Source organism: Camellia sinensis, chromosome 14, assembly GCF_055761805.1.
Source record: "Camellia sinensis isolate YWXY chromosome 14, ASM5576180v1, whole genome shotgun sequence".
Lineage (NCBI taxonomy): Eukaryota > Viridiplantae > Streptophyta > Magnoliopsida > Ericales > Theaceae > Camellia > Camellia sinensis.
The window spans coordinates 111,880,470-111,886,467 of NC_138974.1; positions in this window are offsets into that span (position 1 = coordinate 111,880,470).

The window sequence follows — 5,998 nt, forward strand, 5'->3', positions numbered from 1 at the left end:
CCTACCTAACATCACTATAACATGGATTCTACCTTGAGTATAATAAATTAACCAAGATTAGAAGCTTCAACAAGCCATCTCTCTCTCTAACTCCATTCTTGGATTCAAGTTCTTCATATCCTTGAAACATAACACATGATATATGCATAATTCCATGAAGTGATGATAGAAAACCGTAGGTTGAAGTATAATTTCATACCACACCCAATCTTGATGCCTAAGCAACCAATTGAGAGAACCCTCATTAATCAAGCATGAATTAGACATGAATCAAACATACACATAAATTACAAACACCAAGTGGCCATAATAAGAAGGATTTGAGCTTACCTTGAATTCAATCCTACACCTCTAACAATTTTGCCAAGCTTTCTTGTTGAATCCCTTCTCCCCCAATTTCTCTTCTTCACTTTCCCTTCTTTTCTCCCCCAAAATGGTATTCACGTTTTTTTTTTGTTTTTTGACCAAGGCTCATGAAGTCTTGGAAGTATATATTTATAAATAAGGCATATAAGACAAAAATGAATCGTTTAATCATTCCAAAATTAAAATTTCACAAACATGCTTAATATTACTTAAAAATTGTGCTGATCACAGATATATAATCAATTTCAGCTAATTAAGCTGTTAAGGCTTCCAATTTCTAATTTAAACGTGTTAATGGTGACAGATAGTTTCCTTGTGAGACAGATAGACGTTCATAGACATGGATTTCACTTCCTGAATCATAATTTTTCACGAAACTACACAGTAAGCATTTAAAAGTACCAATCGAGGACTAAGAATATAATAGAAATCATGTGCGAGGGTCAGGTTATTACAGTAATTTTGCTCACTAGCTTGGTGTTTTGAGTCCAGTAGCATGCATTGCTTGGGCTATTTGCATGATTTAGCACCATTTGTTATATGATTTCAGAGCATGTTCCACTGCCATACTCTTCCATGTTTCACTCTTTCAATGCTTTTGGAGAGTTATGATTTATGCCTTAAACATGAGCCAATATGTATGCCATCTTGCCTAAGTTTTTGGGCTACCATTTCAATGTGTTTTGGGTCTTATTTTGCCATGATACAACTTTATTTTCGGTTGGTTAGAGCATCCCTCATTTGTTTCTTACACTTGTAGTGTAACCATGCTCATTGGCCTTGCATGCTTGGTGTTTTGGCTTACCATGCTAGCTTGTTTTGGCTTCATTTCATGCATGTTTTGGCATTGTTTTGACCTACCTTGGGATTGTTTTTAGTCATCTTGGCCCTTTGGGGCTTTCTTGATATGGCTATGGTGCAAGTGCCTTAGTCTTGAGTCTTGAGCCCTCTAACATGCCTGGTTTGAGTTATTTGGATGATTTGGCATCATTTAACACTTGATTTTAGAGCATATAGCATTGCCATATTCCCATGTTTATCACTCTTCAATTGTGTTTAAGAGTTGTGCCTTTATGCCTTGCTTGCGAGCCATGAGTTGAGTATGCATTCCTTTCTTTTCGTGCCTAAGTTTTGTTGAGTTTTGGCCACTGTTTTGAAGTATCTTAGGTCTGTCCATGTGTGGTTTGACCATTCTAGATTGGTATTGCATGCTTCATGTGTGATGCACTTCACTTGCCTTGATGCCTTAGCCTCTAAACATGCCATGCATGCATTGTTCATATGTTAGGACCTTGTGCATGCCACATTAACACTGTTGTTTACATGTGTGTTGCATTGCATTGTGTTTGGATCAAATGTTGATCCAAACACGAGAAACGAGGGGCATTTCATACTTGAAGTGATGAAATGCGCCTCATTTCTCAATCGCTGACCCTCTTGATCAAGCATGATAGAGGCTGAGGCCCTTATGTGTTATTTCTATGCATTCATTAACATTGACTTGTGCAACTTGGCCTCTTTGGCCATCATGCATTGAGATGCGTAATTGGTGGCCCAAGAGTCGAGTACCGCACTCCCTTGAGCTTGAGAAATGATAGGGAGGGTGGTTATGTACACATTCTTTGCAAATACACTACCATGCCTCTGTTAGTGCTCTGTTGCAGCAAAAGGAGAAATTGTAGGAAGCAGTGGCCAACCGACCATAAAATCTGCTGACCGGTCACCAATGTCTGCCGATCGGCTATCAAAAGTGGCCGATGGTCATAAACTCTGGCCGATGGCCACAATCTTTGGCTGATCATTCCTCAGCATGTTCCTAAGGTGGGTCAGAATTTTCAGAAGTACAGAAGAGTGCAAACAAAGGCATCATGAGGCACAGTAGTGTATTTCCGAGCGAAGCCGATCGAGCATGCATATCCCTCGTTTCCTGAGGCCATTTGTTTAAATTGCTTAGCTAAACTAGTTCATTAGCTTAGTTATTTTGTAATTAATTAGTTAAGTGTTTAATTAATTAATTTGGTTTGTACTTAATTAACTTAGAATAGTTAGTTGATTCAATTTGGTTTGTAATAATTAATTAACTTAGAATAGTTAGTCAATTAGTTGATTGTAATAATTAATTAGCTTAGCGTAGCTAGTTAGTTGATTTATTCGGACCCTCCTTCGAGAGGGCACAATGTTATAATAAGTGTGCGTGCATGTGTGCATGTCTTCCAGCCCCCATTTCTTTCTCCCTTTTATTTACCCGCTTTCAGTGGTTAGATTAGGGCATGTTTCAATTAGCATCCTTATGCTTGCATGCGTGCATCATTCATTTGTCTTGCATGCACCGAGCTCGGCGCATCATTCAAACCGCATTCTATTTCAATACACTTTACTTGAATACGTGTTTAACAGCATGTTATCAAGTGTTGCATTCATATGCCATTCTAGATAGCCAAGCCTATTCTAGTTGCATTTTGCATGCGTTACATTAGGCATCTTATATCATTAGGATCATGCATTGATTTCTAATTGGTTTATGTTTTGGCTTGGAGTACACTGTAAGTGTTTACACTTTAGCATCCTTGCATGTGTGTGATTGCATATTTCCATGATAGCATGCTTGCCATGAGGCTAACTGCTCAAGTGTTTAACTGCATGAATGCCTGTGGATGAAGGTTTCATTGCTTGAATTGGAACAATTCATCAAAATGTGCGTTTTAAGCCCACTTGAGAGTGGAAAATCATGTTGTTTTCTACGCCCACTTGAGGGTGGCAAATCTGCATCTTAGCCTACTTGCGAGTAGCACTTTCAGACCATTTTCAAAAAACAAACATGAGATGTTTTGTTCCAAATCGAGTGATTTAGTCTATACTTGTTTGCTGTGTACATCACATAGTAATTCTAGATTAATAACTGGAATAAGAATACATGTGTTTTCAAAACAACATATCATGATTAGTAGAGGCCGATACTTTGATCGAGCGAGCGGGGGTGCTCATTTCATGACCTTCCCCCCTCGTACCCAAGTTCTTGAGCTAAGGCAACTTTGGTGATGACAAACACGTGGCCCTAGGCACGAGTCAGGATTTCCTAAATTTTCCAAAAGCAAAATATTTAGGTGGCGACTCTAAAATCTGGCAAAGCAGTCCATGTTTGACACTTCTTGATTAAAATTGATTTTCCAAAACGATTTTCCTGATTTGGACTCTTTGGTGATTTATCAGTCTTACAGTGCACTTTGTGAGATTAGATTCAGAACCGTGACAGGAGTACGAACTGTAGTAATTAGAACAACAATTCGCACCCTCACGTGCAGAACGGAGTTCAGGCGGTCTACATATATATATTTGAATTGGCATTAGCATGAATTAACTCCCTATAGTTAACAGCTCTTTCCCAGCTTCTCTATAAACCTAATTAATTCCAAGGCAATGTTCTATCAACATTCCTTGAAAAGAAAAGAAGTGAGAATTATTGCCTTGTATCCCTCAAGAATTCAAGCAATTCAAATTTGCCAACATAAGGAAGTAGATGATATATCCTTAGATTAGGTTAAGTTAGGGTTAGGGTTAGGGTTTTGAAACTTTGAAGGGCTCTATTCTTTATTCTTTACTTTTCATTCTTTGTTCTTCCATGTTGAGAGAGTTTATAAATTAATTTTAGATACAAAATCAAAAATAAAAAATCCATTGGATATTGAGATACAAAACCATAGTTGAAAATTTTAAATGGCTTTAAAATTATTTGGTAACACTAATTCAAAATCAGATTGCATACCCTGAATCATGGTGTAACAATCGAATATAGATTCTAGGAACCCTTGACAAAAAAATAAATAAATAAATTGTTGAAAATCAAAATAAATACAAAGCAGATAGACAAACAGAGTTTAGTTAAGAAATTGGAAAAGAGGAGTAGATGGGGAGTGAGATAGAAAGAAAGAGCAGACGAGATTATCGAGCTAGAATGAAGCGACGATGATCACAGCAACGACAAATGATGGAAACCCGACAGTCGACAAATGTCTGTGTAGGCGTGGGATTGTGAGAGAGAGAGAGAGAGAGAGAGAGAACTACAAATCATAAGAGAACGCCTATGCAAGGGTGAAAATCATGTAGAGAGATGACGGGTTTTATCTACCTACAAATATGATCCTAAGTTGCTCGAAAACGGAAGATACAGATAGAGAAAGAGAGTGAGAGTGAGAGTGAGAGAGAGAGAGAGAGAGAGAGAGAGAGAGAGAGTTGAGCATGAAAATTAGATAAAGGGAAAAAGAAAAATCAGAGGTGCTAAGAATTTGATGAAATTTAGGGATTTTGGGCACCGAGGGTTTCAGAAAGAGCCTCTTTTTTTTTCCTGTTTTGTTTTTTTGTTTTTTTTTGTTTTTTTTTTTTTTTTGGGGTGTGTTTATTAACGACAACACAATAAAGGCCATGGAAAAAAAAACTATTTGCGACTGGAAGAAAAAGTCGTCATAAAAAATAGGCCTTCCACAACGGCTAATGGTTTGTCGTCGCAAAAATCATCTAACATATCTTTCTCTCTTTTTGAGACAACAATTGCCATTGTAAAAAGAAACCATTGGCGACAGGGTATTAACTGTTGCAAAAAATTGCTTTTTGTGATGGAAAAGTATGTCGTCGCAAAAGGTTTTGTGTCTTATACCCCTTTTTCTAGTGGTGTTTATCAGGATATGATCCCAACAAATATATTCTACCAATTGATCATCCAAAACCAAAGGTTGTTTTACTTGGTGCATTTTCTATTAATGTCATCAGGGACGATGTACTCGAACAAGGGCTAGATGACTTGGCTGATTTGGAAGAAGACTTGGACAATTTCTATTTCTTCGAAGAACAGGGCCTAGGAGATGTGAAAATTGAATGTGAAACCCAAACAATTAGGCCAGTGTCCACAAATGGGCAAGTAGTGAGGAAGATTCGAAAGTAGAAAGAAGTAATGAGGAAACCAAGAAAATAACACAAGCAAAAGCGAAGAGGAAGAAAAAGCAAGGGAAAAGCAGTGAAACTAAAGAAAGCAATAAGCTAAGAGAGCATGAAATAGAGAAGATTGGAAAAGAAGTTCTAGGAGGAGAAATTGATAGGGTAGTCCCCGAATTTGAGAACACTGGGCCAATTGGCCAGACAGGTGAAGAAGAAAACCAAAAAGCTAGCTGAGCATAGGCACATTTGAGAGGAGGGAAGATCTTTGCAGAAATCCGGTCAACATCACCTTACTAGCCAAAAGGAGATGATTGCAATGTAGGAATGATACATGTTGAGCAGGATGATTGCCTATATATAAATGAAGGTGAATGGTGGGAAGACAACGATTTACATTTTGTTAACACTAATGAAGGCTGGGAAGTAATGCGTCAGATGATACCTTGTATTCTAAAGAGATTGATCATCTAACTAGGAGAGGGCATTTGTTTAAGCCCTCGCACCTAGATCAAGGCGAGCTGTCAGGAAAGGATGTGGAGAAAGGAAAAGAGAAAAAAAAGGAAGATTTGGTCCTTAAGTAGTTGAAGAAGATCCGAGCCAATGTCACAATCTAGGGATTGCTTATGGCGTCACAAGAACACCAACTGGGTCCAGACCAGTTAATGCCATTGATACCACACCAGACCAGCTAGTGTCATTGATC